At 42.6% G+C, this 10982-nt stretch overlaps 1 pseudogene; it reads left to right on the top strand.

Moving 5' to 3' along the window:
- Positions 1–249: 249 nt before the first annotated feature.
- On the top strand, positions 250–10188 carry Mup4-ps2 (major urinary protein 4, pseudogene 2; annotated as a pseudogene).
- The last annotated feature ends 794 nt before the right edge of the window (positions 10189–10982 follow it).

The raw sequence follows: 10982 nt of genomic DNA, 5'->3' as shown, positions 1-10982 counted from the left end.
CTCCTTCTGACTTCCTTGGCCCCAGGTCTGCATGGTACACATGCAAAATCAATGCTCATACGCATGAAATGTGAATGGATCTTTTCAAAGAAAACCCAACTAATTCATTTTCTTCCACACTCCACTCAAGTCTTGAAGCAAAGATTCTCTCCATGCTTGACCTTCCAGTTCAGTACCCGCCCACTCCATTACTGGCTTTCTGATTCAAGTCAGATCCAAAGGTGCATCTGGTTCCGGATGGCAGCCCTCTAGAACACCCACTGTTTTTCTTGGGAATATGTTTTGTGAAATGTATGAGTGATAAAATCAATCCATAGGAGATGAGGTTGCCAAGTTTGAAAAGGGCAGGAACAATCCTTGGCTTCACATCAGTACATGAGAAAACATTCCACAAAGCCTGAGGGAAGGAGGCCCATTTGAGAAGGAAAAAAAACACTCGAACCCAGAGAGAGTATAAAGATGAGCAAAGTGCTGGAGGTGGAGTGTGGGCACCATCAGCAGAGAGATTGTCCCGACAGAGAGGCAATTCTATTCCCTACCAACATGAAGCTGTTGCTGCTGCTGCTGTGTCTGGGCCTGACCCTGGTCTGTGGCCATGCAGAAGAAGCTAGTTTCAAGAGAGGGAACCTCGATGTTGACAAGGTAGGCTCAGCGAATAGTAACTTCTGACTCAGAGAGTGTTTTGGAGAACTCTTGAAGCCAAGCGGGTCCTCTGAGCGGATGGGTACAGTGGCTTGTTCTATTAGACAAAGGAATGGCTTCAGACCTTGAAGTAAGACCAGTTGTATGGTATTCAGATCTAACAAGGTTTGGGGACCTCTGCTCTCACTGAGAGGCAGGGACAGAATGTTAGGTATTGTGACAACTCTATCAAGCCAAATTCAAGAAGAAACACATCCATGTGGTATCCCTGCCCCCTTCTCCCTTAAGCATTTTCTTATCCATTACAGCTCAATGGGGATTGGTTTTCTATTGTCATGGCCTCTGACAAAAGAGAAAAGATAGAAGAGAATGGCAGCATGAGAGTTTTTATGCAGCACATCGATGTCTTGGAGAATTCCTTAGGCTTCAAGTTCTGTATTAAGTAAGTGAGGTGTCTGCCCTTAGCTGAGGAAGAAGAAATAAGAGCAAATTCGTGATTACTAAAGTATCAGACAGAAACAAAATAACCTTTAAAAAACAGCCATTTTGGTAATTTTGCAAAAATATTCAAAGGGTAAATGGAATCAGAAACTGGAGATACCTATAGAGTAGAGGGTGAAGAAGCCAGCCAGATGAAAAATCCCCTAAGCATCAGCTTGCTCTGTTTTACAGGGTAAATGGAGAGTGCAGGGAACTGTATTTGGTTGCCTACAAAACGCCATAGGAAGGCGAATATTTTGTTGAATGTAAGTATATAGAAGGTCTATATATCTATCCACAAGGATTTAGTAAACCCTACCACCTTTATCGTGTGTGTGTGTGTGTGTGTGTGTGTGTGTGTGCGCGCGTGTGTCTGTGTGTGTGTGTGTTGCTGGGGATTCAACTCAGGAACTTGCATCTCCCAGTCAAACTTTCTACTAGGGAACTCACCACAACCCCTTGTAGAATCTCAAGCACTTCCTGACATGGTTGATTTAGCCAGGGACATGGGGTCCATCTAGTAGCTAGCACCCTGTGACAGGCAAGGGGGATAAGTATGGTGAGGTGGAATCTGATACTGCCCGGTAGCTAGCACCAGTGCACATTGATCAGGATGTAGCCATGTGAGACAGCAGACTTATGAAAGATAGACGTGTCGCTTGAAGGTGCTGAGGGAGGCAGGTGAGCCTCAGAGAGGATGAGAGAGAATGAGTCACTGCTGTGGCTAAGTGTTCTCTAGTGGGTGTCGTCCCAGGGCCCCTTCCTTAGAAGTTACTTCATCAAGTCCAGAAAGCTACAGATGGGAAGCAGCAGACATCCCTGCCCACCATCTCTTCCAGGATATTTACTTTAATGATTTTCATCTTTGGGGTAGAACAGGTAAAGGGTTTACATAATTACTTGCAGACCAGAGAATTTCTGAGCTGTGTCCCATGTCCTCCACAGATGACGGAGGGAATACATTTAATATACTTAAGACAGACTATGACAGATATGTCATGTTTCATCTCGTTAATTTCAAGGACGGGGAAACCTTCCAGCTGATGGAGCTTTACGGTAAAGTATTTCCACAAGGACACAGATCTTGGGGTGGGAAAACAGGAAGGAAACTCTAGCTTTAATATGGTCTTCCCAGGTCCTGCCTCTTCCTCACTTCCTGAAGGTCAGCGATGTTCACCTGTACCCTGCCTCAAGCACAGTGATAGGCACACTCTGAAATCTCTCCGTGTGCCAGAAGGCCATTCCGTGGGTGCCATATTCAGGATAGATTGGACCCACACCTGTCAACCGTGTCTCCAGATATTTTCTCACCCTTATGGGGGAGCCCCTGTCCCCTCACTTAGTTTTGTGGTCAGTGCCTAGGACACAGCTGCTACACACACTGCTGCTCTTTTCACAGGAAGAACAAAGGATCTGAGTTCAGATATCAAGGAAAAGTTTGCAAAACTATGTGTGGCGCATGGAATCACTAGGGAGAATATCATTGACGTAACCAAGACTGGTAAGTCAGGATTCACTTATTTTTCTCGTCCTGAATATTATATCATAGAAGAAATAAACCTGGGGGATTGGCTATCAGCCGTTTGTTGAAAGCTGGAGAGGCACCTCATTTCTTCTTCGGGGAATAACGTGGACCTGGTACCTGAACACGTTCTGTTCTCACCCTGCAGATCGCTGTCTCCAGGCCCGCGGTTGAAGAAAGGCCTGAGCCTCCAGGTGGGCAATCTCCAGTGAGAGCAAGGAGGGGGTGGGCATGGACCAGGCCTTCCAAAAGCGTTAGTATTGTGCACACAAATTATTATAAGAAGAATTTGATAAGGAGTTTTTGAGGAGAGCTTGAAAAATGGCTTTGAATTATGTGGATTTGTGACTATCTGGTCCTATTTTGAGCTCTAAAGTAAGGTGACACAAGCATTTAGGCAAGAAAACAAGGGAGTGAGTTTTCCATAGTTGCTGCACGGTTGTGTAAAAAGGGCTCAGCAATGTGTTAATTGTCATTAAGAGTTAAAGTTTGAAACAGAGAGTAGCAGGATGTGAGTATGACTGCTCTTCAGAGACTGTGGTCCTATTCCATCCCACTCTGGACAATAAGATCTTCATCTGAACTCCGTACAACCTTGGCTTCTTACCTGGAAGTGGAGTTGCATGATCTCCACTTCTCTTCCAGTTTGGAGAGCAGACTCCTTTGACCCCTCTTTCCCATTTCCCAAGACTTCACTCAGATAATGTAGGAAAGTCTTTAAAAGTGGCCAAGGCTTTCACCATTATTCCTCAAGGCAATGGCCATTCTTTTTTTTTTTTTTTTATTAACTTGAGTATTTCTTATATACATTTCAAGTGTTATTCCCTTTCCCGGTTTCCGGGCAAACATCCCCCTCCCCCCTCCGCTTCCTTATGGGTGTTCCCCTCCCAACCCTCCCCCCATTGCCGCCCTCCCCCCATAGTCTAGTTCACTGGGGGTTCAGTCTTAGCAGGACCCAGGGCTTCCCCTTCCACTGGTGCTCTTACTAGGATATTCATTGCTACCTATGGGGTCAGAGTCCAGGGTCAGTCCATGTATAGTCTTTAGGTAATGGCTTAGTCCCTGGAAGCTCTGGTTGCTTGATATTGTTGTACTTTTGGGGTCTCGAGCCCCTTCAAGCTCTTCCAGTTCTTTCTCTGATTCCTTCAACGGGGGACCTATTCTCAGTTCAGTGGTTTGCTGCTGGCATTCGCCTCTGTATTTGCTGTATTCTGGCTGTGTCTCTCAGGAGCGATCTACATCCGGCTCCTGTCTTTGCTTCATCCATCTTGTCTAATTGGGTGGCTGTATATGTATGGGCCACATGTGGGGCAGGCTCTGAATGGGTGTTCCTTCAGTCTCTGTTTTAATCTTTGCCTCTCCCTTCCCTGCCAAGGGTATTCTTTTTCCTCATTTAAAGAAGGAGTGAAGCATTCACATTTTGATCATCCGTCTTGAGTTTCGTTTGTTCTAGGGATCTAGGGTAATTCAAGCATTTGGGCTAATAGCCACTTATCAATGAGTGCATACCATGTATGTCTTTCTGTGATTGGGTTAGCTCACTCAGGATGATATTTTCCAGTTCCAACCATTTGCCTACGAATTTCATAAACTCGTTTTTGATAGCGGAGTAATATTCCATTGTGTAGATGTACCACATTTTCTGTATCCATTCCTCTGTTGAAGGGCATCTGGGTTCTTTCCAGTTTCTGGCTATTATAAATAAGGCTGCGATGAACATAGTGGAGCACGTGTCTCTTTTATATGTTGAAGCATCTTTTGGGTATATGCCCAAGAGAGGTATAGCTGGATCCTCAGGCAGTTCAATGTCCAATTTTCTGAGGAATCTCCAGACTGATTTCCAGAATGGTTTTACCAGTCTGCAATCTCAACAACAATGGAGGAGTGTTCCTCTTCCCCACATCCTCGCCAGCATCTGCTGTCACCTGAGTTTTTGATCTTAGCCATTCTCACTGTTGTGAGATGAAATCTCAGGTTTGTTTTGATTTGCATTTCCCTTATGACTAAAGATGTTGAACATTTCTTTAGGTGTTTCTCAGCCATTCGGCATTCCTCAGCTGTGAATTCTTTGTTTAGCTCTGAACCCCATTTTTTAATAGGGTTATTTGTTTCCCTGTGGTCTAACCTCTTGAGTTCTTTGTATATTTTGGATATAAGGCCTCTATCTGTTGTAGGATTGGTAAAGATCTTTTCTCAATCTGTTGGTTGCCGTTTTGTCCTAACCACAGTGTCCTTTGCCTTCCAGAAGCTTTGCAGTTTTATGAGATCCCATTTGTCAATTCTTGATCTTAGAGCATAAGCCATTGGTGTTTTGTTCAGGAAATTTTTTCCAGTGCCCATGTGTTCCAGATGCTTCCCTAGTTTTTCTTCTATTAGTTTTAGTGTGTCTGGTTTGATGTGGAGGTCCTTGATCCACTTGGACTTAAGCTTTGTACAGGGTGATAAGGATGGATCGATCTGCATTCTTCTACATGTTGCCCTCCAGTTGAACCAGCACCATTTGCTGAAAATGCTATCTTTTTTCCATTGGATGGTTTTGGCTCCTTTGTCAAAAATCAAGTGACCATAGGTGTGTGGGTTCATTTCTGGGTCTTCAATTCTATTCCATTGGTCTATCTGTCTGTCTCTGTACCAATACCATGCAGTTTTTATCACTATTGCTCTGTAATACTGCTTGAGTTCAGGGATAGTGATTCCCCCTGAAGTCCTTTTATTGTTGAGGATAGCTTTAGCTATCCTGGCTTTTTTGTTATTCCAGATGAATTTGCAAATTGTTCTGTCTAACTCTTTGAAGAATTGGATTGGTATTTTGATGGGGATTGCATTGAATCTGTAGATTGCTTTTGGTAAAATGGCCATTTTTACTATATTAATCCTGCCAATCCATGAGCATGGGAGATCTTTCCATCTTCTGAGGTCTTCTTCAATTTCCTTCTTCAGTGTCTTGAAGTTCTTATTGTACACATCTTTTACTTGCTTGGTTAAAGTCACACCGAGGTACTTCAGATTATTTGGGTCTATTATGAAGGGTGTTGTTTCCCTAATTTCTTTCTCGGCTTGTTTCTCTTTTGTGTAGAGGAAGGCTACTGATTTACTTGAGTTAATTTTATACCCAGCCACTTTGCTGAAGTTGTTTATCAGCTTTAGTAGTTCTCTGGTGGAACTTTTGGGATCACTTAAATATACTATCATATCATCTGCAAACAGTGATATTTTGACTTCTTCTTTTCCGATCTGTATCCCCTTGACCTCCTTTTGTTGTCTGATTGCTCTGGCTAGAACTTCAAGAACTATATTGAATAAGTAGGGAGAGAGTGGGCAGCCTTGTCTAGTCCCTGATTTTAGTGGGATTGCTTCGAGTTTCTCTCCATTTAGTTTAATGTTAGCAACTGGTTTGCTGTATATGGCTTTTACTATGTTCAGGTATGGGCCTTGAATTCCTATTCTTTCCAGGACTTTTATCATGAAGGGGTGTTGAATTTTGTCAAATGCTTTCTCAGCGTCTAATGAAATGATCATGTGGTTCTGTTCTTTCAGTTTGTTTATATAATGGATCACGTTGATGGTTTTCCGTATATTAAACCATCCCTTCATGCCTGGGATGAAACCTACTTGGTCATGGTGGATGATTGTTTTGATGTGCTCTTGGATTCGGTTTGCCAGAATTTTGTTGAGTATTTTTGCGTCGATATTCATAAGGGAAATTGGTCTGAAGTTCTCTTTCTTTGTTGTGTCTTTGTGTGGTTTAGGTATAAGAGTAATTGTGGCTTCGTAGAAGGTATTCGGTAGTGATCCATCTGTTTCAATTTTGTGGAATAGTTTGGATAATATTGGTATGAGGTCTTCTAGGAAGGTTTGGTAGAATTCTGCACTAAACCCGTCTGGACCTGGGCTCTTTTTGGTTGGGAGACCTTTAATGACTGCTTCTATTTCTTTAGGAGTTATGGGGTTGTTTAACTGGTTTATCTGTTCCTGATTTAACTTCAGTACCTTGTATCTGTCTAGGAAATTGTCCATTTCCTGAAGATTTTCAAGTTTTGTTGAATATAGGTTTTTATAGTAAGATCTGATGATTTTTTGAATTTCCTCTGAATCTGTTGTTATGTCTCCCTTTTCATTTCTGATTTTGGTAATTTGGATGCACTCTCTGTGTCCTCTCGTTAGTCTGGCTAAGGGTTTATCTATCTTGTTGATTTTCTCAAAGAACCAACTTTTGGTTCTGTTGATTCTTTCTATGGTCCTTTTTGTTTCTACTTGGTTGATTTCAGCTCTGAGTTTGATTATTTCCTGCCTTCTACTCCTCCTGGGTGTATGTGCTTCTTTTTGTTCTAGAGCTTTTAGGTGCGCTGTCAAGCTGCTGACATATGCTCTTTCCTGTTTCTTTCTGCAGGCACTCAGCGCTATGAGTTTTCCTCTTAGCACAGCTTTCATTGTGTCCCATAAGTTTGGGTATGTTGTACCTTCATTTTCATTAAATTCTAAAAAGTTTTTAATTTCTTTCTTTATTTCTTCCTTGACCAGTTTATCATTGAGTAGAGCATTGTTCAATTTCCAAGTATATGTGGGCATTCTTCCTTGATTGTTATTGAAGACCAGTTTTAGGCCGTGGTGGTCCGATAGCACGCATGGGATTATTTCTATCTTTCTGTACCTGTTGAGGCCCGTTTTTTGACCAATTATATGGTCGATTTTGGAGAAAGTACCATGAGGAGCTGAGAAGAAGGTATATCCTTTTGCTTTAGGATAGAATGTTCTATAAATATCCGTTAAGTCCATTTGGCTCATGACTTCTCTTAGTCTGTCTACGTCTCTGTGTAATTTCTGTTTCCATGATCTGTCCATTGATGAGAGTGGGGTGTTGAAATCTCCCACTATTATTGTGTGAGGTGCAATGTGTGTTTTGAGCTTTAGTAAGGTTTCTTTTACGTATGTAGGTGCCCTTGTATTTGGGGCATAGATATTTAGGATCGAGAGTTCATCTTGGTGGATTTTTCCTTTGATGAATATGAAGTGTCCTTCCTTATCTTTTTTGATGACTTTTAGTTGAAAATTGATTTTATTTGATATTAGGATGGCTACTCCAGCTTGCTTCTTCTGACCATTTGCTTGGAAAGTTGTTTTCCAGCCTTTCACTCTGAGGTAGTGTCTGTCTTTGTCTCTGAGGAGTGCTTCCTGTAGGCAGCAGAATGCAGGGTCCTCGTTGCGTATCCAGTTTGTTAATCTATGTCTTTTTATTGGGGAGTTGAGGCCATTGATGTTGAGAGATATTAAGGAATAGTGATTATTGCTTCCCGTTATATTCATATTTGGATGTGAGGTTATGTTTGTGTGCTTTCATTCTCTTTGTTTTGTTGCCAAGACGATTAGTTTCTTGCTTCTTCTAGGGTATAGCTTGCCTCCTTATGTTGGGCTTTACCATTTATTATCCTTTGTAGTGCTGGATTTGTAGAAAGATATTGTGTAAATTTGGTTTTGTCATGGAATATCTTGGTTTCTCCATCTATGTTAATTGAGAGTTTTGCAGGATACAGTAACCTGTGCTGGCATTTGTGTTCTCTTAGGGTCTGTATGACATCAGTCCAGGATCTTCTGGCCTTCATAGTTTCTGGCGAGAAGTCTGGTGTGATTCTGATAGGTCTGCCTTTATATGTTACTTGACCTTTTTCCCTTACTGCTTTTAATATTCTTTCTTTATTTTGTGTGTTTGGTGTTTTGACTATTATGTGACGGGAGGTGTTTCTTTTCTGGTCCAATCTATTTGGAGTTCTGTAGGCTTCTTGTATGCCTATGGGTATCTCTTTTTTTAGATTAGGGAAGTTTTCTTCTATGATTTTGTTGAAGATATTTACTGGTCCTTTGAGCTGGGAGTCTTCACTCTCTTCTATACCTATTATCCTTAGGTTTGATCTCCTCATTGAGTCCTGGATTTCCTGTATGTTTTGGACCAGTAGCTTTTTCCGCTTTACATTATCTTTGACAGTTGAGTCAATGATTTCTATGGAATCTTCTGCTCCTGAGATTCTTTCTTCCATCTCCTGTATTCTGTTGGTGAAGCTTCTATCTACAGTTCCTTGTCTCTTCTTTTCGTTTTCTATATCCAAGGTTGTTTCCATGTGTTCTTTCTTGATTGCTTCTATTCCCATTTTTAATTCCTTCAACTGTTTGATTGTGTTTTCCTGGAATTCTTTCAGGGATTTTTGAGACTTCTCTCTATGGGCTTCTACTTGTTTAATTATGTTTTCCTGGAATTCTTTCAGGCATTTTTGTGATTCCTCTCTGTAGGCTTCTACTTGTTCTCTAAGGGAGTTCTTACGTCTTTCTTGAAGTCCTCCAGCATCATGATGAAATATGATTTTGAAACTAGATCTTGCTTTTCTGGTGTGTTTGGATATTCCATGTTTATTTTGGTGGGAGAATTGGGCTCCGATGGTGCCATGTCGTGTTGGTTTCTGTTGCTTGGTTTCCTGCGCTTGCCTCTCGCCATCAGATTGTCTCTAGTGTTACTTTGTTCTGCTATTTCTGACAGTGGCTAGACTGCCCTATAAGCCTGTGTGTCAGGAGTGCTGTAGACCTGTTTTCCTCTCTTTCAGTCAGTTATGGGGACAGAGTGTTCTGCTTTCGGGCGTGTAGTTTTTCCTCTCTACAGGTCTTCAGCTGTTCCTGTGTGCCTGTGTCTTGAGTTCACCAGGCAGCTTTCTTGCAGCAGAAAAGTTGGTCTTACCTGTAGTCCCGAGGCTCAAGTTCGCTCGTGGGGTGCTGCCCACGGGCTCTCTGCGGCGGCAGCAACCAGGAATACCTGTGCCGCCCCTTCCGGGAGCTTCAGTGCACCAGGGTTCCAGATGGCCTTTGGTGTTTTCCTCTGGCCTCCGAGATGTATGTACAGAGAGCAGTCTCTTCTGGTTTCCCAGGTTTGTCTGCCTCTCTGAAGGTTTAGCTCTCCCTCCCATGGGATTTGGGTGCAGAGAACTGTTTATCCGGTCTGTTTCCTTCAGGTTCCGGCGGTGTCTCAGGCAGGGGTCCTGCTGCTCCTGGGCCGGCAATGACCATTCTTCAGAGCTTCTTATGCCGAAGGTTGTGGAACCAAGCCTCAGACCTTTTGTTACTTCATTTTTCATATGCCTATGCCTTTAATCCCTGTTTTCTGGCAAATAATGTTGATTAGATTGCAGGGCAAGATCTATTTCTTCATCCTTTGTTCTATACAACAGAGTGCCTCTCTGTCCAGAAGTCAATCGAAGACGTTCGTAATGGGTTCCTGTATTCTTTCTTCCTGGATTACTCAGTGCTGAGTGGAGACTTCTCACCAGGACTCCAGCATCCCCATTTCCTGTCCATGGAGCATCCTGAGACAAATTCTGCGATCTGATTTCCATCCTGTGTCACAGAAAAGTGCAATCCTGGTCTCTCCAGCATCTTCCCTAGTTACCCAGGACAACACATCGAGAATTAAAAGCTTTCTTAAATTTCTCTTTGTCCCACCCATGATCATTCCGCACAAATTTCTTGCTCTTGCAGTTCAATAAATGATTACCCTTGCACTTAAATGTATGTCTATGTGTCCAGAGAGCTAACCCCTGAGAGAATGAGGGGACCTCCTGAGTTCTGTGCCCAAGATCCTTCCTCATGTCCCAGAATCTAAGCTGAGTCTCAGGATTTCACCACCTCTGGAGCAGTCCCAAGACCTGATGAATGCTCTCTAGGGCTCCTGCCTTAGAGGCTTTATAAGGACAATAGAGGCATGAGACTTGCTGCATGATTCTTCCATCCATAGACTATGATTTCCAATAGATCGAGGAGAGACACATCTTTCTAAGGCTATGGCTGCTCAACATGGTTCAGGACATGCCAGGGGTCGGGGGAGGTCTGGTCATTAGAGGCCCAATGGATAAAGACAAAAGTTTGCCCAGTACCCCATAGCATCCTCTGGCCCCTAGATCAAGAGATTAAATTTGGTTCAAGCTCAGGATCCTGAATCAAGTTCTTGCTGTGGTTTGCTACAATATGGTAAAACGCTGTTCAGAGAGCCAACCAATTTTGCTGAAATCTTTCTCTGTCTCTCTGTCTCCCCCACCCCTGCCACAGTCCACATCATTCTCTGACCAAAGCCTCCTCAGTGGCTTCAGCCGCATCCATGCACCACTGTGCCTGGCTTTTCACTTTTAGACTTGGCAAAAATTTAAGAGACAAAAAAAAACAAAAAACAAAAAACAAAAACAAAAAACAAAAAACAAACCAAAAAACCCCAAACAAACAAAAAAGCCAAATTGTTCACAAGCTAAGCTATCCTTGAGAATACTTACAAAATTAGGTAAGAGTTCCAGTCCAGGACTCTGTGGAA

Source organism: Rattus norvegicus, chromosome 5, assembly GCF_036323735.1.
Source record: "Rattus norvegicus strain BN/NHsdMcwi chromosome 5, GRCr8, whole genome shotgun sequence".
NCBI classification, from domain to species: Eukaryota; Metazoa; Chordata; class Mammalia; order Rodentia; family Muridae; genus Rattus; species Rattus norvegicus.
Note: the sequence above shows the minus strand (reverse complement) of the source record. Positions and strands in the feature narration are given on the sequence as shown.